The sequence below is a fragment of the Armigeres subalbatus genome, chromosome 2 (assembly GCF_024139115.2).
Source record: "Armigeres subalbatus isolate Guangzhou_Male chromosome 2, GZ_Asu_2, whole genome shotgun sequence".
NCBI classification, from domain to species: domain Eukaryota; kingdom Metazoa; phylum Arthropoda; class Insecta; order Diptera; family Culicidae; genus Armigeres; species Armigeres subalbatus.
The window spans coordinates 220,359,212-220,383,473 of NC_085140.1; the positions used below are offsets into that span (position 1 = coordinate 220,359,212).

At 36.7% G+C, this 24,262-nt stretch overlaps 1 protein-coding gene across 1 annotated transcript in view; it reads left to right on the forward strand.

Moving 5' to 3' along the window:
- The window catches only part of LOC134209560 (homeobox protein caupolican-like), a 304,371-nt gene that overhangs the window by 157,359 nt on the left and 122,750 nt on the right, over window positions 1–24,262 (forward strand). The gene's annotated exons all lie outside the window — the stretch shown is intronic.

A 24,262-nucleotide genomic window follows, 5' to 3' on the forward strand; every position in this document is an offset into this window, starting at 1 on the left:
AATATAATCAAACACTTCAAAAAGCACCCTGAGATGCCTATAGAGGTTCAGGAGCAGCTGAAGCGGGAAGTGGCGCTATTGCAAATAGCACCAACCAAAAGACATTTTGGTGCCGCATTGGAGCTATTTATAGCGAAGTATAGTATTTACGAATCGTTCACAGCGTTTTTCGATAAGTACGCTCACAATGAAAAGTATTCGGAATGGTACGAAGCGGTTTCTGCCAGGAGTGCCCGCTACCAATAATGGTGTGGAAGCGATCAACAAATCGATTAAGTACAATTATTTGAAGCGCCATAAAGAGCCTTTCTCGGCATTTAAAGAGCAAATAATGCGTATTACAGAAGCGTACAGCGACCCAGATCGTTTAGTGGTATCGGAGAGGCAAGTAGCTCTCGCCGATGAAAGGAAAGCTTTCGAATACCTTAAGACAGCCAAAAAGTTGCGAACAGTAATCCAAAACCATCAAGGCAGAGTATTCGTTTATCTCCCGGGAAGGGGAGTTAACGAAGTGACACAGCTGGACATCGAAAATTTTGAGAACCCTGAATATACTTCCCTTGATGCCTACATGGAGGAGCTGGGTAAAGTTGCCCGTGTGGAGGTTACAGGGAGTAGATTCACGGCATGGATCTGCACGTGTAAAAACTTCTTTAAAACTAATGGGTGCGCCCATATACTGGTCGTTGCTGTTAAAAGGAAATGCTATACTCTCCGGGCTGAAGCTAACACCGAAATATTATCTTCGAAGAAGCCATGTGGACGGCCAAAATTTATCACGAAAGCACTGTGTAGAGACTAATATCAGTGAAGCAGTAGCCGAACGTCAGCTGGTAATAAAAGTCTCTAGACAAAATTTTATTAATTGTCATTGTTAACTACATTTGATATTTCAATAAATAACAGTCCTATGTCCATATTTCGCTCCTATTTGAAAAACATAGTTCATTCTGAACTAAACTAAAACTAAACTAAAACTCAACTAAAACTAAGCTAAAACTAAACTAAAACCTAAACTAAAACCAAACCTAAAACTAAACTAAAAACTAAACTAAAACTAAACTAAAACTAAACCAAAACTAAACTAAAACCTAAACCAAAACTAAACTAAAACTAAACTAAAACTAAACTAAAACTAAACCTAAAACCAAACTAAAACTAAACTAAAACTAAACCAAAACTAAACTAAAACTAAACCAAAAACTAAACTAAAACCAAACCTAAAAACTAAACCAAACTAAACTAAAACTAAGCTAAAACTAAACTAAAACTAAACTAAAACTAAACCAAAACTAAACTAAAACTAAACTAAAAACCAAACCAAAACTAAACCAAAACCTAAAACTAAAACCAAACCAAAACTAAACCTAAAACCAAAAAAACCAAACCAAACCAAACCACACCAAAACTAAAACTAACCAAAAAACCAAACTAAACTAAACCAAAACTAAACCAAAACCAAACCAAAACTAAACTAAAACTAAACTAAAACCTAAACCAAAACCAAACTAAAACTACTAAAACCAAAACCTAAAACCAAACCTAAACCAAACCAAACTGAGCTAAACCAAAACCAAACCAAAACCAAACCAAAACTGAGCTAAAACCAAACCAAAACCAAACCAAAACCAAACCTAAAACCAAACCAAACCAAACTAAAACTGAGCTAAACCAAACTAAAACCAAACCAAAACCAAACCAAACCAAACTGAGCTAAAAAACCAAACCAAACCCAAAACAAAAAAAAACCAAAAAAAACCAAAAACCAAAACAAAACCAAACCAAACCAAAAACTAAACCAAACTAAAACCTAAAACCAAACCAAACCAAACTAAACTAAAACCAAAACTAAACCAAACCAAACCTAAAACTAAACCAAACCAAACTAAAACCAAACTAAAACCAAACTAAACTAAGCTAAAAACCAAAAACCAAACTAAAACCAAACCTAAAAACTAAACCAAACCAAACTAAACCAAAACCTAAACTAAACCAAACTAAAACTAAACCAAACCAAACTAAAAACCAAACCTAAAACCAAACCAAAAAAACTAACCAAACCAAAACCTAAAAACTAAACTAAAACTAAACTAAAACTAAACTAAAACTAAACTAAAACTAAAACTAAACTAAAACTAAACTAAAACTAAACTAAAACTAAACTAAAACTAAACTAAAACTAAACTAAAACTAAACTAAAACTAAACTAAAACTAAACTAAAACTAAACTAAAACTAAACTAAAACTAAACCAAAACTAAAACTAAACTAACTAAACTTTGACTTTCTCTTGTTCACGTACTTTTTTTCTCATTTAAAAAAGTTTCAAACAGTAGATGTGTAAGTTCTTGAATCAGCCTTTTGACCTGCTGTACGAACTGTAGACGAGACGTATTATTACGTAGATGAGTAGAACCCGTCAATTTTAAAAATGCACTCAACAACAAAACATACACGATTGGGTATACATCATAACGTATTAAAATTGCAAATATTTGCACGATCAGTGACGGTTCAATTTTTCCATTTTTTTTTTATATCAGACAGAATCAATAAAGACGTAGTCATACGTAACAAAAATAGAATGATCAAACCGCAAGTAGATAATTATTGTAGCGGGATAGCCACAAAAAAAATAATTTTCTTATGAGTTTGTACATGAACAAGACAGTATTTTCGAAAACCAAAACATCAAAAATTCAACAGATATTACGTGAAAACGGAAAAACATTATTTAAAAGGTTTAATAATAAATAGATATTTTCTAGCAGTTTTATTCAAAACTATGAATGCAACTAACATTTGAACGCTTACATTATGAATGAATATATAACTTTAAACAACACAAAATCCAGTACATCCACTACATCATCCACTACTAAGGATGAATGTTGTCTTATTTTATACGAAATGTAAAATACACAAATAGTCAGAACCACTGTTTGGAAACATAGTTTATTATGCTGTGGGTTGAAACCATTTTTAGATGCCTACAATTTCAGTTTAAATGTTTTTGTTCAACCTTTCCTTTTGAGGCAAATAATAATCTTTCGTTTTAAGTGCGTTCTGTGGTTGGTATGTTGACTAATTACGAGAAAGGCAGAATTACTTAGGGTTTTTATATAGAGTTAAATAATTACACATTCACATTCTTTGATGAAACAATTCATCTAACAACCAACTATCACTGGAACTAATGCATTTGAGATTGAATACCAAATACTCTATATCTATCAATATAGCCCAATACCGAAAACAAAATACAAAAAAGATCAAACCTTTTTCGTTAACTTCACATTATAATTATTGAAATCTTTCTGTGATATATTATTTAAATTTTATAAAAAAACAAAAAAAGTAGAACAATTTAAAAGAAAATGTATATATTCATTGACGAATTCAAAAGGTAAAATGTGATATAAGATATACGAAATATTGCCCGTAATGTTATCTTCAACATATTGAATTAGGTAACTACTGAAAATAAGGCAAAATAAGCACAGTAAACATTAAAAGACGATGAACTATAAAATAATCGCTAATTATTATTTTTAAATATTCAAAGCGACTTTCTATCAGATTGTCCCAATGCTTACAATAAGGTCTAGCTCGCTGTAACACTACCATTATGGTACCTCGTCATTCACAATTGGCGCCAGACTCAGTGGTCTAACAACTCTTGCGCGCTAATGGCATAGTTCCCCTGCCGCTTAAAGAGTTGCCACACATGATGTTCAGGTCAGCCGAGGTCAGTAATCTGACTGGTGAAGCACGAGAGTTAAGCTATGACCAAAGTATACGCATTATGTTAACAAATCTTTTAGATTCGGTTGATTTGAATATTTGAGGTAATTGATAATGCGAGGCGTTTGAACATCAATGTATTCGTTGCTTATTATGTCTTATAGCGTCAAGAACAAGCTCTAAATACAATTTTCGTTAAATCTATAGTTTATTGTGCCAGTGCATAAATAATATGGGAGCATTTTTGGTATCCTTTATCAATAACGCGTTTAAACCAGATTGATTAAGTTCAAAATCAATTATTATTATATGCACCACAAAGGTTCGGTTGGATCAATTCACCTATATTATCATATGACCCTCGCTTTTTATTATACGAATATTAACATTAAATAACTTTTCAAGGACACTATTTGTTAATCATTTATCAACAAATAAAATCTATTCCATAGAACTGTTAAAAAACATTTTTTTTACGATCTGTCATGGAAGCTACGTCAACGTAAAATATTTTCAACAAAATACCAAATTTAGATAAAAATACTAATTTTGTAATTGTCAGATTATCGACGAGAAACTACTAGATTTATAATAAAACGTGTAAAAAAATCATGAAATCTAAGCTTCTTGTATTTTGAACATCCGAAAATTCCCATAAACGTCAAGTTCTTATACACCAGTACATTCATTCTGGCACTCTCATTCTTGTTTAATAGGCTCGAAAGTTTGAAAGCGTCATTCATACGTAAACAAGACTAAGGGTGACCATTTTATTTAAGTTTGCACTTTCTGAACAGTTTTACCAGATCATGTAAGACATTTTTAAGTTGCAAATTTGTATGGAAAACGAATTCACTTTGATGGAAAATACGCATTACTTCATGGTTCATACCAATATTGTTTATGGATCGGACTTCATATCTTATGGATCATTCGTATGTTTTTAGGGACACTTTGTATCTATTACCGAACATATTTTTGAGGGGTCCATCAATTGCGATTATTCATTGCTGCCGTTATTAGGATTTGTAGTGTAACCCTGTATTGGTTTTAACGATCGAACAATACTATTTCATGGCTCATCACTATGCAATTTTATTGCTCATTTCTATATTTTCCATGGAACAGAAAAACAACTTAAGTATGCGTTTTAACTTATATCATGGAACATTTGCTTTATTTTTATGTTACATTCTTGTTGAAGTGTGGAAAATACCTTGCAAATCTATGGATCATTCCAATATACATTAAAGTAATTTTTTCGGTTTTACTGGAACATTATCATTAAATTTATTGCGCAGAAGCAAGTACTTTATGGATCATCTGGGATTCTCTTATGGGTATTTTGGTTAAATATGCCGATATTTTTTCAAATTTTGACCCACAGAAAAACCTCATTTTATTGCTATATTTTGCATGAACCATGGATCGTTTTACACTGCCTTATGGATCATCGACCCTTTTTTATGGATTTTCATTTTCAATCTATGGATCAAAAAACATATTTTCATGGATCATTTTGTATTTCTTTGTGGATCATTTGTACTTTTTTATGTGTAAAAGTACATTTTCCCAATTTCATATTCGTGCGATATTACAATGTGGAAAATTCTATACATCGGAGTATCTTGAGTAGTCTAAACAATAATTACTCACGGAATAACAAGAGCAACTATGAACTATACGGTCATATCATCCTCATTATGAAAGACGATAAAAAGTAATTGGATTTTTTGTTTGAGAAACTGCATATGTGAAATTTTTGTTCAGAATGAGATTTTTATATATTCTGAATCTTCGTTCAAAGATACGTACCCGAGACATTCCACTAAAAGAGCTTTATATATTTTTACAGAAAAATAGTACATATAATCTTCTCCGAAAACAAGTGTAGGTATTTTGGCGTCAAAATCATGTACCTTCTCTTAAAAGAGTATACCTTGTAACACTTTGTCCTGGAAAACAATAAGATTACCAGGTCCCATCCACAAATATTGGTAGATCGTACTGAAGGAATGCTTTAACTTCAATTTAACAAACATTTAAACTTAATAAAATTGAGTGAGCTTATTTTGCTAAATATTCTTATTATGCAGCTTCTTGCCTCAAATAAGTATTTAGAGATCTTCTTCCTCTCAGATTAATAGATGATGATTTAAAGTTTAGCGATTTGATAGTGAGAAATGATTCGCGGGAGAAGAAAATTGTCTTTCGGTTGCTGGTAGCCAATGTTTTCGTTTGTCATTTCAGCATCACCCATCGACCGGAAACAATAATTGATGCAATGACTCACCCCATATCATCGGTCACTATTCTAGGCCGCATTTAATGCCTTCAGCATTGAATTCGCAAGTGCATAAACGCCTTTGATTACTGCGTAGTACGTGTGTGCGCTTAGTGAATCAAATTTTGCATCGGATGCAACCGTGTTTGAACTCGGAGGGTGGACACATGCGCCAACAACCCCTTGACGTTAGGAGCCGGATGAACGGAATATGAAACGCGTAACTGAATTGTAGCCCCATGACTATAGGTTCCAAGTTGTAGAGTGGAGAAACGAGCTAGGAGATTGAGTGCTAAATTCACGTGCGTATTCCACATAGAACGATGCGACAAGTGTACTTTTTCGCAGCTGTTGTTTAAAGAGATGTACTGATAGGCGAGACGAGACTAGTGGAAACAAGATTATATGCAAATCAGATTAAACATTAAGGTCTTCAACCCATCACATTTTAGGGAGAAGGAATACGTACGAATGTACGAAAACTTGCGAAAATAAATTAATGAAAATTATCCAAGTTTTTGACATTTAAATAAGATATTAAGTTCTGGAGAAATAAACATATCTGGCTTAGCTATTGATAATAACTGAGCAAATGATTTCGATGTTTTATTTAGTTCTGTCTGGGTAGTTTTTTTTTACAATATGTTGAATGCTTGAATTCAAAAGATATATTTAAAACAAGAGCCATCATTACAGCGTTGAACAATACCCAGAATCCTAAGTAAAATACTCTAAAAGTAAATAATCACAGTAGCTCCTCGCCATGATAGGCTGTTAACGAGCAGTCATGATGTGAGTAGTCCAAAATGAAATTTGGGTGACAAAGCATCCACTTGAAACAATGCAGCGAGAGGGCACTCTAGGAGTAAGTGTTGTTTCATGTCACCTGAAAACGAGATCTCGGTTTTCCCGCTTTCCAACTCCGATCTGAGCTGCGGGATGAAATTGCACAGCTGGAGTGTGAAACCACTCGGTCGTTTGGAAGGAAAGTGGAATGAAGAGAAAAAATATCCCAGAAAAAATAGGGCAAGTGCTTGAGGGGAGAAATTAACCCTCCCGCGGTTCCATCTGTGCGTCGTTGTCGGTTGAGGAGACTGACTGTTAGGGATGCAGAATGTTTAAGGGCAAATCTCCGTCGCAGAAATGAAGACACATTACAGTGACGCAAAGACCGGTTACGGTGTTCGGTATACGAATGGCGAAATGCAACGGCCAGAACAACGGGGACGAAAATTTGTGTACTTTTCGGATTATACAATTGAACGTTGAGGAGTTGTTAATCGCAATTTGATAGGATTAGCCGTAAATGAATAAGCAAACCTCAAATAAAATTGTTTACAATCGCATATGAATAATTTGGTTTACTCAAAATGTATCCTTTGACAGACTACGGATACTCGCCATCTCAGGTTTGGCAATCCTATGCATTCACAAGGTTTATTTATGTTTGTGGGCCACTTTTTAACCTTCTGCGACTTGCTTTAAGTTTCATAACACGAGAACACGCATGTTGTAAAAAGTACAATAGTCCGAAAATCCGTTGTAAAAAACAATTAAAAAATAAAAGACAGGAACACCGTCTTCGACCAGAGGTCGTGCAGACTGAACACTTAACACCTAGCATGAGACAATGGACAGGACATATAACACCCAGTGGACCAGTGGAGAATTTTTCAATCACGAAAAGTTCCCTCCTTAACCCTTTCAGGCCCTCGGGGTAATATATGACCCCAACAGAAAAATGGATATATAAAATCACACGATGGATAAAAGTGAACACTCTCTTCAGCAAAATTGCTTGAAATTAACTCCCCTGTCAGGGAAAAATATCAGGCATGGGCGATCAAGGCCCTACGACAACCTAGAACGTCAAAATAAGATTTTATTTAAACGTATCAGTAGAGTTACTGTGATGTACAATAAACTATTTTTTTATGTTCCTTGGACGTCCTAGGCCATCCAAACATCCCTTGAGTTCGGGAACTACAGTTGCTTAGAAGCTCTTTTCGGTAATCAAAGTTTCAATATTTGTTCAATTATATCCATTACAGCTCCCTGGAGGCCAACGGATATGGTGAGATAGTTTCTAGAAATTCTGTGCAATCCAAACTGTCCTTGAGTTCGGAATATGAGAGCTACAGTTGCCTAGAAGCTCTTTTCAGTACTCAAAGCTTCAATTTTCAAGCTTTTCGATTGGAGCGATTTGCATAGAAAGAGTGGAATTGCCAACTTCATCTTGTTGACATCTCGTGGATAAAGGGCGGGCTCTTCTCCCCATCTATTGGGTCAATCTGGGAAACGAGGGCTAGATTATATTATTGCATGTACGAACTTTCTTCTGGAAGGAGATTCTCTACTCATCCCGTGCTTTTCGCATAAGTGTTTTTGCTTATGGAACCACCCCACCCATTTTTGGCCCTTCATACAGGAGTTTGATGAAATACAAACAATGGTATAATCATGATAAAATCGTTTGTCAGATATGACGAGTGCTATCGGCAGGTGCCTTGCTACAATAGATGGTAGTATCATCATCAAAGCTTCAATTTTCGTTCAATTATATCAATTACACCTCCCGGGAGGTCAACGGATATAGTGAGATAGTTTCGAGAAATTCTGGGCAATCCAAACTGTTCTTGAGTTCGGGATTCCAGATCTACAGTCGCTTAGAAGCTCTTTTCGGTACTCAAAATTGAAGCTTTGAGATATTCTGGGCAATCCTAATTGTCCTTGAGTTCAGGAATTTAGATCTACAGCTGCTCAGAAGCTCTTTTTGGTACTCAAAGGTTCAATTTTCGTTCAATTATATCAATTACACCTCCCGGGAGGTCAACGGATATGGAAAGATAGTTATGAGATATTCTGGGCCATCCAAACTGTCATTGAATTCGGGACTTGAGTTCTACAGCTGCTTAGAAACTCTTTTCGGTACTAAAAGCTTCAATTTTCATTCAATTATATCCATTACACTTCCCGGGAGGTCAACGGATATCGTAAGATAATTTTAAGATATTCTGGGCAATGCAAACTATTCTTGAGTTCGGGACTTGAGTTTTACAGCTGCTTAGAAGCTCTTTTTGGTACTCAAAGTTTCAATATCCGTTCAATTATATACATTACACCTCCCGGGAGATCAACGGATATGGTAAGGTATTTATGAGATATTCTGGGCAATCCAAACTGTCCTTGAGTTCGGGACTTCAGATCTACACTTACACCTTAAGAAGTTCTTTCCGTTATTCAAAGCTTCAATATGAATTCCATTATATCCATTACACTTGGTGCTGGAATATTCAACTAAGGTACCCCGGGGCAAGTCAAAATACGGGGTAAGTGGGTACAATGACTGCAGATGAATCGATGAACGTTTGGTACATAACAATGTTCTAGGAAGATGACGCAGAACTATAAACGAATTCACCCGACACAAAAATATTTGGAATCAAAATCATTTGAGGCACCATACTAATGCTATTGCATGACCTTGACCTTAAACTACCGGGAAAATCTATTACTTTTATTTTAGTTCAATGGATTTCTAACAAAACAATCGTTTCTAAATTTATCATTGATGTGGAAAGTGAATATTTTGAGCAACTAAATAATTTTGTGACATCGTTTTCGATTAATTTTTTTTTAATTAAAGCCAAAATCTGCCATTTTTATTTGCCCTTGACTTTAAACATACAGGGGGAAGTGGGACATATTTGAACAACATTCTCGATAAAGCTATTTTAATTGTTTTTAGATGGTTGTCTAGTGAAAATTAACTTCGTCATTTATATATCATATGGATCTGAATCAGATGCAATTTTATTTTCGTTGGTAAAAAGTATTGTACAGTTATTTACCAAATGTGTATTTAACATTCTCAAAATTATCTCCCGCTTGAAGAAGAGCAATGGCTATAACTATGCGATATTCCTCTGTTTACAGTGCAAATAATATATTTATTCTACATCAGGTCAACAGGATTTGTCTTGCGTTTTGTTATTTTCAAACTTCGCATCAGATTTTCAGATAAATAAAGTACTTAACACATAAATTGCCTATTTTGTTCTGTTACAAATTAAAAATACTGCGCACCACTGAATAAAAACGTTTCTTCTGAAGTATTGATTTATGTAATAATTTGTGTTCTAAAAAGAGAAATATTTATTCATACGAAAAGTGAATAAAGCAAATCCTTGCCACCAACAACATTTGGTACAAAAGTAAGCTAATGGAGAACAAGACAACAGCCAAATAAACAGTAAATCGGCTGTTGTCTTGTTTTCATATATGCTAACATCATAATCCCTCTCTTGTTGCAAAAATAAAGTCCGACATGCAACCAATCTCCATCCATGATCTGAAAATACTAATACACTAAGGTTTTTTTTTACGTCGCTCCATGTACCGCGTAAAAAAAAACCGCGTAAAAAAAAACCGCGTTATTTCAAAAAAACGACGTAAAAAAAAACCGCGCTATTTTGAAAAAACGACGTAAAAAAAACCTATTGGGGGACTTAGAAAATTTTATATGTTGGTGTCTACTGGGGACTTAGAAGATTTTTTTATGCCGGTGCCTACTGGGGACTTAGAAAATTTTAAATTGGGACTTATAATGGACGGGGCTTCTTCCTATTTGTTTGCGAGGTGTTGTTTGTAGGTCATAGTACACGTGATATGGTACAGGGTTTTTGTGATATGAAACCAAGAATGTGTTCCGATCTATGCTCAAGCTCATCCAAGAATCTCCTGAAATAAGGCCTTCAGATCTATGAAATAAGGCCTCGAGATCTATAAAGATCTGTCCTCTTGTTTCAAATATGGTACTTACTCTGTGTAACTCATAGAATAGATTGTGTTCAAAGCCTAAGTTATTGATCATCCAAAAAAATCCCGAAGTAAGGCCTTTAGATCTACACGCGTAACCGAAGATTTGTCCGCCTGATTCAAATATGGTACATGCTCTACGTGACTCATAGAATAGATTGTGCTCAAAGCATAAGTTCATGGTCATCCAAAAAAATTCCGAAGTAAGGCCTTTGGATCTATACGCGTAACCAACGATCCGTCCGCCGGTTGCAAATATGGTACATGCTCTGTGTGACTCATAGAACAGATTGTGTTCAAAGCCTAAGTTATTGGTCATCCAAATAAATCCCGAAGCAAGGCCTTTAGATCTACACGCGTAACCAAAGATTTGTCCGCCTGTTTCAAATATGGTACATGCTCTGTGTGACTCATAGAATAGATTGTGTTCAGAGCATAAGTTCTGGGTCATCAAAAAAAATCCGAAGTAAGGCCTTTAGATCTACACGTGTAACCAAAGATCCGTCCGCCGGCTGCAAATATGATATATGCTCTGTGTGACTCATAGAACAGATTGTGTTCCAAGCCTAAGTTATTGGTCATCCAAAAAAATCACGAAGCAAGGCCTTTAGATCTACACGCGTAACCAAAGATCTATCCGCCTGTTTCAAATATGGCACATGCTCTGTGTGACTCATAGAATAGATTGTGTTCAGAGCATAAGTTCTGGGTCATCCAAAAAAATTCCGAAGTAAGGCCTTTAGATCTATACGCGTAACCAAAGATCTATCAGCCTGTTTCAAATATGGTACATACTCTGCGTGACTCATAGAATAGATTGAGTTCAAAGCATAAGTTCTTGGTCATCCAAAATTTTCCGAAGTAAGACCTTTGGATCTCTGGATTCTGGAACCCATTTTGATGAGCTCAGCTGCGACACCATCCTTACCAGCTGCTTTATTGGTCTTTAGCTGTCTGATGGCATCCATAACATAACTTCCCTCAGGATATGGGCAGAATTCCGGTGTGTAGGCTAAACGGTGATTATGCTTAAGCTGAAGAACCGGTCTTTGATCCTCAACCTGCACATTCTCTCATGAATCGGTCACCACCAGATCGCGCCTTTGAATATCGCCCATCACTATGGGGACAAGAAGGCGAGGTACACAGTCTATTATATGAACCACACAGAGCATGTACCATATTTGAAAAAAGCCGATAGATCTTTGGTTACTCGTGTAGATGTAAAGGGCTTACTTTGGAACTTTTTTGGATGACCAAGAACTTATGCCCTCCTTAGCCGTGCGGTAAGACGCGCGGCTACAAAGCAAGACCATGCTGAGGGTGGCTGGGTTCGATTCCCGGTGCCGGTCTAGACAATTTTCGGATTGGAAATTGTCTCGACTTCCCTGGGCATAAAAGTATCATCGTGTTAGCCTCATGATATACGAATGCAAAAATGGTATATTGGCTTAGAAACCTCGCAGTTGATAACTGTGGAAGTGCTTAATGAACACTAAGCTGCGAGGCGGCTCTGTCCCAGTGTGGGGATGTAATGCCAAAAAGAAGAAGAAGAAGAAGAACTTATGCTTTGAACACAGTCTATTCTATGAACCACGAAGAGCATGTACCATATTTAAAACAGGCTGATAGATCTTTGGTTACGCATGTAGATCTAAAGGCCTTACTTCAAGGATCTCTTGGATGACCAAGAACTTATGCTTTGATTACAATCTATCCTATGAGTCACATATAGCATGTAGCATATTTGAAACAGGTAGTTAAATCTTTGGTTACACGTGTAGATCTGAAGGCCTTACTTCGGAAGTTTTTTGGATGACCAATAACTTAGGCTTTGAACACAATTTATTCTATGAGTTACACAGAGCATGTACCATATTTGAAACAGGCGGACGGATCTTTGGTTACGCGTGTAGATCTAATGGCCTTGCTTCGGGATTTTTTTGGATGATCAATAACTTATGCTTTGAACACAATCTATTCTATGAACCACACAGAGCAAGCACCATATTTGAAGCAGGCGAATAGATCTTTGGTTACGCGTGTAGATCTCAAGGCCTTACTTCGTAAGTTTTCTGAATGACCAAGAACTTAGGCTTTGAACACAATCTTTTCTATGAGTCACTCAGCGCAGGTACCATATTTGAAAAAGGCTGATAGATCTTTGGTTACGCGTATAGATCCAAAGGCCTTACTTCGGAATTTTTTTTGAATGACCCAGAACTTATGCTTTGAACACAATCTATTCTATGAGTCACACAGAGCATGTACCATATTTGAAACAGGCGGACAGATCTTTGGTTACGCGTGTAGATCTAAAGGCCTTTCTTCGGGATTTTTTTGGATGACCAATAACTTAGGCTTTGAACACAATCTGTTCTATGAGTCACACAGAGCATGTACCATATTTGAAACAGGCGGACAGATCTTTGGTTACGCGTGTAGATCTAAAGGTCTTCTTCGGGATTTTTTTGGATGACCAATAACTTAGGCTTTGAACACAATCTGTTCTATGAGTCACACAGAGCATGTACCATATTTGAAACAGGCGGACAGATCTTTGGTTACGCGTGTAGATCTAAAGGCCTTACTTCGGGATTTTTTTTGGATGACCAATAACTTAGGCTTTGAACACAATCTATTCTATGAGTCACACAGAGCATGTACCATATTTGAAACAGGCGGACAGATCTTTGGTTACGCGTGTAGATCTAAAGGCCTACTTTCGGGATTTTTTGGATGACCAATAACTTAGGCTTTGAACACAATCTGTTCTATGAGTCACACAGAGCATGTACCATATTTGAAACAGGCGGACAGATCTTTGGTTACGCGTGTAGATCTAAAGGCCTTACTTCGGGATTTTTTTGGATGACCAATAACTTAGGCTTTGAACACAATCTATTCTATGAGTCACACAGAGCATGTACCATATTTGAAACAAGAGGACAGATCTTTATAGATCTCAAGGCCTTATTTCATAGATCTCAAGGCCTTATTTCAGGAGATTCTTGGAAGAGTTTGAGCATAGATCGGAAGACATTCCTGGTTTCATATCACAAAAACCATGTACCATATCACTATCCATACTAGCGTACTATGACCTTCAAACAACACCTCGCAAACAAATAGGAAGAAGCCCCGTCCATTATAAGTCCCAATTTAAAATTTTCTAAGTCCCCAGTAGGCACCGGCATAAAAAAATCTTCCAAGTCCCCAGTAGGCACGAACATATAAAATTTTCTAAGTCCCCCAATAGGTTTTTTTTACGTCGTTTTTTCAAAATAGCGCGGTTTTTTTTTACGTCGTTTTTTTTAAATAACGCGGTTTTTTTTTACGTCGGTACCGCGTAAAAATATCCGCGTAAAAAAAACCGCGCAAAAAAAAACCGCGTAAAAAAAAACTTCAGTGTACTCAGAAACAATGTGATCAGTATGCCTTCATTCCTCAAATTAGTTTCGTTCGACAGTAAAAAACAGAATAGGTCCCACTTGCCCCGTTTGAAGGGGTAAGTGGGTCATAAAGTAAATTTATTTCTTGTACAACCAATATTTTTGTAATTGAATAAATGGCCTCAACACCTCTACACTTCAGCAATGGAAGCATATAACGGTGTATCAGTGATTTATGTTCTGAAATAACCTGTTTTCTAAGTATGCGTTAACAATTTTGCTAAACTAGCGTTTTTTAGGTCCCACTTGCCTCAAAATGTTGGTGCCGATATATTAGAGGTTTGAGTGACGGATACCCAAAGTAACCATTCGCATTATAGTTTGCCTTTTCGGCAATATAAAGCTGTATAAGCCAGGCTCTATAAGCCAGAAAAAACATGTTTGCACTGTGACAGCGTTATAGTCGCACGTACGGATTTTTCAACTACTGCTATGCCGCATGTTCTGGATTCAAAGACGGTTTTGATGACCCAGGATATCCCAAAATCATCTAAACATGTCCCTTGGTTTTCAGGAATTTATTATGGATATGAATGAATATATAACCAAACTAGATCGCAAGTTCTGAACTCAAGAACGGTTTGGATAACCCAGGATGTCCCAAAACCAACTTACCATGTTTCCTGGTCTCCTGGAATATGTTATGAACATGCTTGAATACATATTCAAGTTTCTAGTGACGAGAAAAGCTAGTGTGGTAGCTGTAGATCGCAAGTTCGGAACTCAAGGACAGTTTGGATGACCCAGGATATCACAAAAATATCTAACCATGTTTCCTGATATTCACGAATATGTTATAAATATGGTTGAATACATATCCAAGCTTGGAGCCACGAAAAAATATAAATCCAAGCAACGGAAAAAAATAAAGTGGGGCTGTAGATCGCAAGTTGTGAAGGTTTGGATAACCCAGGATGTCCCAAAATCATCTTTTGATCTTTAGTAATATGTTATGGACATGGTTTAATACATATCCAAGCTTAGAGTGACGAAAAAAGCTCGCATTGTAACTGTAGATCGCAAGTTCCGGACTCAAGGACAGTTTGGATGATCTAGTACACCCCGAAAAAATATTTTTCAACTTGTTTTGTCAGTTCTCCATTATAAATCACGAAAACAAATGGAACATATCAAATTTACTGCGTTATACCGCTTAGAACAAATGGGCCTGAAAGGGTTTAGGTAGCCTTACGCCTCATGAAAACTTTCCGCCGGATATTGGGACCCGTGTATTTTAAATGGGCCGGGATTTTGATTTTCCGTGCCCAAATCCCGAAAATATCGCATATGTAAAAACACATGGCTCGCGCTTAGTTTCATAGGAGCGTAACTGTATAGAAACTAAGCGAGAGATGGGGAAAAATCCGTGGACCAAATTCCCGAGGTGTGAGGCTGCCTTTACCGGAGTGAGAATCGAACCCACACTTCCTAGCATATGCTTCTAGACGATGGACGTCACTAACCGCACGGCCACGAAGCCCACATGATTTAATCATAACAATATTATATCAAATAAACCAATTAAAATGATATCAAGGTAAATTTTTCGGGAAAATAATGAAGGAAATAAATTGAGAATATTTTTAAGTCCATTGAATCTTATGCTGGTCGTCCACAAGATCCGGAACTAACGTAATACCAGTGAAAATAGTCAATTTTCTCAATAAACGGCGCGACCTTCTCTATAACGAATGCTTAATCCATACATGATCCCATGCCGCCCTGTTAGTCAAGAAAATAATTGATTTATAATTCTTCCACTTGGCGCCGCTAGTGTATATGAAACTATCAGTTTGGTTCGATACTTTGAGATCTTTGGGATTAAGGAAGTTGCCGTCTTCTACAAAGTTGTTCGAGGGTTGGAAACCAATATTCGTCCTCAAGGCGGCGCTACTGTATACGAGAGATCAGCTTGGTTCGATATCTTGGGATCTGTAGGATTTAGAAAGTTGCCGTCTTTTACAAAGTCGTTCGGGGTTTGGAATCCAATATGTTTAAAAACTATTAATGTTAGAATATTCAGGATTTTCGGCTTTCAGTCACATGAAAATGTTGATAATTTCAAATCATCAACATTTCCATGTGACTGAAAACCGAAAATCCTGAATATTAGCAACTAATCCAGTCGAAATCCCCAAAAATTCATGTTAGAATTCATCCGCAAGGTGGCGCTAGTGTATATGAGAAATGAGTTTTGTTCGATACCTCGGGATCTGTGGTATTTAGAAAGTTGCCGACTTCTGCAAAGTTGATCTGAAATTGAAAACCAATATGTTGAGAAATTGTTTAGTTCTAAATTCATCCCCAGGGCTGTAGTGTATATAAGAGATCAGTTTGATTCGATATCTCGGGATCTATGAGATTTAGAAAGTTGCCATCCTCTACAAAGTTGTTCGGGGATCGGAATCCAATATGTTGAGAAACTATTTAGTTTAGAGTTCATCCACAGAGTGATGCTAGTGCAAGTGCGATCACCAGTTTGGCTATATATCTCCGGATATGTGATATTAATGAAGTTGCCGTCTTCTACACAGCTGTTAGGATACGGAAACCAACACATATACTGGAAAACTAGTTTGGAATGTATCCGCTGAGCGATACTTTATTGGACAACCCGTTTGGCTAAATATCTCTAATACGCAGGAGGCCGCGGATACAATCCCAGGCCCGTTACATTCTTCTACTTTGTATCTTTCTCTAAATTTTCCATGTTCCAGCTATAGAGCAGGAAATTGACCATTTCCATTTCTATCCTACTTTTAACTTGATCATTCTAGCAGTATTCTAGCCAGGATTCTCATCGAATTACGAATTAATAAAAAAAGTTCAATGTATGTACCCAAAGTATGTATGATAGGGTGGGTGTACCAAGTTTCGCCATACATAAGAACAACTATTGTTTTTTAAATAAGTAAAAGGCATGTAATGGAAGTTATGCATAATTTAAATTTCCCAACCGTTATATCATACGAGGTTATTTGAGAATGTACAATTCTCCGAAAATAACATTTTTCCGAAAAACAAATTACTCAAAAATGACACAATGTTTTTTTGGCATAATATTGTTCGGAATTGTCAGTCATAAATGAATGGACCATATAAACTTATCCTTCATAACGTATAAGCTCTTGAAGCCACTCTCAACTGAAACTAAATATTTTACTAATACTTGCTCTTCGGGAAATTATTCGGAAAATTGTTTTTCGGATAATTGTCATACAATCGTTCTTGCTTTTTTTTTAGTTTCTGTGAATTTTGAAATTACTTCAGTCCTTCAATTTATTCTTGTATGTAATTTAGACATAACTTGGACTCTTTATGTCCAACGAGGAATACCCTTCGGCTTCGAAAGAAAGGTCTCCGACTCATCGACACCCTCATAAGTACCACGGAGTTGGATATTGTTGGGGCCCTCCTTAGCCATGCGGTAAGACGCGCGGCTACGAAGCAAGACCATGCTGAGGGTGGCTGGATTCGATTCCCGGTGCCGGTCTAGGCAACTTTCAGATTGGAAATTATCTCGACTTCCCTGGGCATCGTGCTAGCCTAATGATATACGAATGCAAAAATGGTAACCTGGCTTAGAAACCTCGCAGTTAATAACTGTGGAAGTGCTTAATGAACACTAAGCTGCGGCTCTGTCCCAGTGTGGGGATGTAATGCCAATAAGAAGAAGAAGAAGATTTGTTGGGTCCGAATTTGCCTGTAGCCCAAAAAAAATCAAGTTGATACATAAAACAATCAGTTTTCATGTTACCAAACCGAAGCCATGAAGCAATAGTTGTAATTGCTTATGCAAAATTTTATTCATGGCTATTAAACTATTCCACTTACTAAGTGACGCAGAGAATACACACATTTCAAACCAACAAACAAAAATATTTTGTTTCATTTCGTTTCGTCATGAAAATGTGTTTTATTGCATACCAAGTTTAAACTTCCCATAAATAGAATCTTCGACAGATTTACATAATAAGCAATCGGCGATCAATTAAATCTTTAGTAAATGCCACAAATGATCCAAGAAAATCGATAATTCTGAACAGGATGGTCCCACTGTTATATTTTTTGTTGAAGGAGCACGGTCATATAAGTATATTTATTTTGTATTTATTTATTTATTTATTTATTTATTTTGAAAATTACGATTACGTTTTGAAAATGAAAATTATCAGCTATTAAACAAACATATTACATATAAAATTCATGCATTTTTTTCCTATTTGTCATGATTTTCTTCAATTTTGCCTGGAGCTAGTATTGTAACATCAAATGCTCAATGAAATCTAACCCCAGATCAGTCATAACTCAAATATTTTATGGGATTAAGATAAGAAATCCCGGTTTCCGAACCCAGCAGACAGCCAGCCAGCCAGGCAAAAAAATGTAGACATCCGAAGCAGGTGAAATAGAATGCATCAAGACAGTGTCCAGCAAAGCAAGCAAAAAAAAGGTCAGGTAACCAAAACCTTGAAAGCCCAGTGTTACGTGGCTCGAGTAAATAGAGGAGGAGACAAAAGTTAAGGACGTTTATCTCCTTTGTCGCCTCCGTTGAAATCCTTGCTGAGGACCTCACCCGAAAAAAGGATCATCGACGAGCCAGAAATAAATCCCGAAACGTGTTAAGACTGGGATATGGTCTGAGGAACAAGATTGTGTAATGCAAATATTTGTTCAGATGAAGTTTTGTGGTTTTGTTGCCTTTTTTTAGCTACGATGTAACTTTTTCCTTCATTTGCACAAAGCAGAAAAAGCCCATTTACTTTGGATTATAGGATTTCCCTTCATTCCGGTGATGTTTGGAATTTCATTATCTTAAATATTTCCGGTCGTCTTCCAGCTTCCACAATAAAAAACGTTTGGCAAGGAGGGGCAAAAAAACTCAAAACACGTAATTAATTTCCCATTCATCGTCTTCGAGCCACACGCAAACATGCAGTTTGATTTGAACCAGAGATTCGCTTCTATTCGCGGCACCGGAGAAAGGAGAGGAAATTTGTGTAATAAATTTGATTGCGTTCTTCTTGGCACCCGAGAAGACGGTTTTCCATTCAACCCTTGACCACCAATTGGTCTGTGCCTCCCAAACGGCGGAAAGGTTTCATCACAGAAGCTTTTTTCCATGTTTGGTTGCCGATTTTATGAGATCATTAATTTTATGTTTATGATTTATGGTCTATAAATCTCCACTTAGCCACCGAATGCGTGCGTAGAGATGAATTTAATTAGTGGACCGGATCTCCGCTTCCCATCTCAACACAAACTGCAGTTTGATTGTACTTCCATTAATCTCTACCGTTTATTTACACAAAAGTGTCAATTGTTTGGGCTTCGGACTAATCCTCAGTTTGTCGCTCTACATCATCGTAGGCCCAATAACGGCGTCAACGTCCATGATGCAATCTTTCCGATCGAACACCATTTCAAGTTAGCACACCATTAAAAGGACTCATTTAAACTTCGTTAGCTATGTGGTCAGCTATTGTGTAGAATGATGAAGATAGAAGTCATTAGCGTCTGTTAACAAAGTACTGAAATGAAAGAAATAGTTATTGCTCTGACCAACGATACAATAATAACGCTTGCACCAGATGTTGTCAACCCTTTTATTCTTAAACATAAATATCTCTTTCTAAATCTTCTTTCTCGCTAGCTTTGAGCTATTCATCCTTTTGGGTTATCCATCAACCCGTCTTTCTGAAGTAACTGCTCAACGTTTTCGTGAGCTTTCCTATCAAACGTTATTAATTTAAAAAAGCGTAATATGCGAATAAATACGACCAAAAAGGACTTTCAATAAAAACATCATTAAATATCCTCATAATACAATGATATGCGATTAAGGCATTGGCGACCTCTGGTGAATATACAATTCCTCGTACGGGTAATGAGCCACATTCCACTCTGCGTACATTTGCACTTGCCGTGATCTATTTCAACAGTCCAGCTTTCAATAAAGGCAGTTTTTTGTACTTGTCATTTTTGGAGCCAGAGACAAGAAAATAATGGTACTTACTGTGGCAGTTTCTACCATGAACACAATCGTAATTCGTACTAACTTCCATAAATATGGAAAGAATGGCCGCATACATCGCTGTTTGTTTTTTTTTTTGTATTTTCACCAGTCCAATGGTCAATGCATTGTGCGAGATTTTGTGCGCAATAATATCACATCGCTTTCGCAATGAACAACAATCATAACTGTCCATAGCGAAAGACAGTAATAACGCTTTTATTGTCTTACTGAATGTAACTACCAAACAACGCAATGGAGCCATTCATACTGTGCCTTACACCTACCATAAAGAGTGTTGAGAAAGGGGTTCAAAATTGCGTGATGCAGCAGAGATGTTGATGAATGTGGTATCTTTCATAGTTTCAATTGTGCTTCTTTCACTGTTTCAGTTAGCAGTAGTGGACATTTTTTAAATACGATACACTTGAGTGAATGAATACGGTAATTAGCGTTAGAATAACCCATAAATCATATTTTGAACTACCAATAATGACTGTTTCTTTCCTTTTTTTCCTTTCTCGTACCACAAAATTTTACCAATAAAAGGCTATCATTTCAGTCCGAAAATGAACTTTTTATCTAACAGGTGAGGTGAAAGAATCGCAAATCGTGAAATTTAAGTAAAAATTAATGGATTTTGCTTAATTTTCCATAGAAGCTCCATAGAAGCTGAATAACTAATATTTCGTCGACAAAAAATAAAGTCGTCTACAACTAGATGAAGCGAGTAATTAGGTGGAGATCCATTAGCGAATGGTAGGGAGAGCATTCTCTCCGTTACCAAACCAATGACAACGTCCTACTGCTAGTAAATTTCTCTGCTGCCGAAAACACACCTGGAGACCAACATGGTGACACTTGCGTCCATATAGATTATGTTCTGATATATAGGCGGCAGCAGATTAAGACCGCTTGAAGAGTCCTTCGTCGGCGAATACCAAGTGAGCTTCTGTGAGGGCCAATCAACAACAGATCAAATGAAGGGTTGCCGATGAAATTTCGAGATTTTTGTAGCATGCCTTTCATCCTTAACGATTCTACAGAGAATGGGATGGGCAGATATGTAAACATCACATGACACCTCTCATTAGAATTAAGAAATTCCAGCACGGTGCGCCGGTAGACCGTTATTATAAAATAAAAATCAAACCGTCTAAGACGAATTAAGTACTGTCCATTTAATTCCACCAGTTAATTTTCGTTATCTTTGCAGATACGTATTTCGACCACAACTGTGTGGTCGTCTTCAGTGTCTTGTACTTGACTCGAGTCGAGTCAAGTACAAGACACTGAAGACGACCACACAGTTGTGGTCGAAATACGTATCTGCAAAGATAACGAAAATTAACTGGTGGAATTAAATGGACAGTACTTAATTCGTCTTAGACGGTTTAATACATTCCACTAAACGAGCTTAATATATTTTTCTGAAAATAAAAATTTCCATCAAAACCAGGTACAGGGCTCGATTCCTGTGGTAATTCTGCACCTCTGGACCATTTTTTTTAAAATCCCTAGAGAAATTTTGATTTGAAGTTTTTAATTAAGAAATTTCAAATGAATCTATATTTTAATTCAATAATATCCCCAAAATACCTCCAAAGCCGTCCAAAAAGTGGTCCAAGTTGTTTTCAACCAGTTTGCATTTGTTGCCTTTATTACAATTATAAATTTTTACAACTGATTAAGCTAACGAAACTGACTTAGGTATGTTTTTTGTATGGCTTGAAGCCGTCTATCTTCAAGAATGCTACCTCTCGTTCAGAACCATTCGTGAATTCACGTGCAGGCTGCAGATTCTTTGTTGAATGCCATTCAGATTAAAGTTTATATTTTTTTTATTGTATTCACAAATGTATTCGAGCTTTAGAAGTAAAGATTGGAGTACGGAAGAAATTGATGAAAAAACCAACAGCTTAAAGATTTGTTCAAAGTAGTGTAGTTGTTTAGCATTATATAACAGGTTAGATCTTCGTCAGATGCTGTAACAATTGAATTGACGGAGCTTTATCAAATTCTGAGATTTCCCCGCAAAAAGATCATCGGACTGGTAATGACTCCAAAGATGGCGGTACGAAAAAGCTACGAGTTTCAAGAGTGAGCTCGGCATATAGAATGAGATCTCGAGAACCAAGGAAAACATCAAGGAAAATGCACAAGAAAAAGAAAGATTTTTACAAGCGTTGTGCATATTCTTTAAATGTATACTCAATTTTTGAACTTTTAAAAACACATAAGGAAACTAAATGAACGTTTGCTTATCTCCGCCACTACACATCTAGTTCGGAATTGTTAATACGATTTTAAAGCTGCTCGAGAAGCGCCATGTTGAGTAAATTTATTGGTAAACCAAGTACAGCCCGATCAGCACAAGTCAGACAAAAATGGTTGCAGCAACGTCTTTGTGACTAAATCTGGTTACATATGAGTTGCTGTAACCTGTGTGAAACATGTGTGGCGCTAGGGGATGAGGCATCAACAAATTGCATAGAGTTCACTAGAATCCCGATCTTTCGGATTACGTCACGGTAAATTACTCTGCTTAAACATTAACAAATTTCTAATTAATATTTCAATCAGCAGGTTCTGAATAATTTCAAAAAAGTGTACAGCTCTTTGAAACTCGAGCATGGTTTTGAGGAAGCAATTTTTTTTAATGCTTTATTAAAGTGATTTTAGAGGAAGCAATTGATGGCTTTGCTAGCAGCTGGAAAAAGCCGCAGCTTCCATTCACATCAAAGTACCATATCTTGATTTATCATGTTTTAGAGTCCTGTAGAGGTACCGGAATAGGTATTGGCTTACATATCAAACATGCTTTTTCTAGTCCGTTGATTAGAACTTTGACAAGATTTGGCAGTAAAGATCGGTTAATAAGTGCTGTGATCGAGTATAACAGCTTCTAACTACTATTATTCTACACAAAGTCTGGTCTTACTGCTCTCCATTATGAACATAAACACTAAATTAAATTTATTTTTACTTCTCATTCTATTAAACATGGAAAGCAACACTTATGCTTAACTCGAGTAATTTAGCCATACAAAACCATACTTAAGTCAGTTGTAAATATTTATGGTTCTATTAACGGCAAAGCGTGCTTAGGGCCATCTTTGACGTTGTGCAAGAGAATGGTGCTGTGGCAGCGAAGGATGAAACAAGAGCTTGCCCAGCTCTACGGCGAACCCAGTACCCAGAAGGTAGCTAAAGCTGGAAGGGTACGACGGGCAGGGCATATTTCAAGAATGCCGGACAGCAACCCTGCAAAACTGGTGGTTACTTCCGACCCGGCAGGTACAAGAAGAATTGAAGGACATCTATCTAGGTGGATTAATCAGGGTTTTTGGTGATATTATTGGATTCTTATATGAATTCTTTTAAAATTTATTACCTAAAAACTTCAAATCAAGATTTCTCGAGATTCCTCTCAGGGTTTTTTTTCAAAAATTGGTCCAGAGGTGCAGAATTACCACAGGAATCGAGCCCTGTACTTGGTTTTGATGGACATTTTTTTTTATAATAACGGTCTACCGGGGCACCGTGTCCAGTACTGACTCTTTTTTTGTCTTTTTTTGGCTCGTCTCGAGTACTGACTCTGATTCTTTCGGTGGTTTTATATGTCCATGAAATATGACCGTAAAGGAGGCTGATCGGAGAGCTTTCGGAGTATTTGAGCGTAAAGTGCTGCGGACATTATTCGGCGGTTTTATAGAAGTGGATTTTAAAGCGAGCGGAGGGCATTATTCTCACGACCTTACTTCTGCCAAACTCCCGTATCGCATGCGGAAAGGGTTTCTATCGACGAGTACGGCTCTAAATTACTAATATAACATCAGCATCTAGTCGAATGGGCTTTCATTGTGCAGTTCTGTTTTTTTCCTTTCGCACCCGATGGCATATGAGCGAATCAAATCACCTTCCATTTGCCAGTGGAGAGATATCAGCTTCC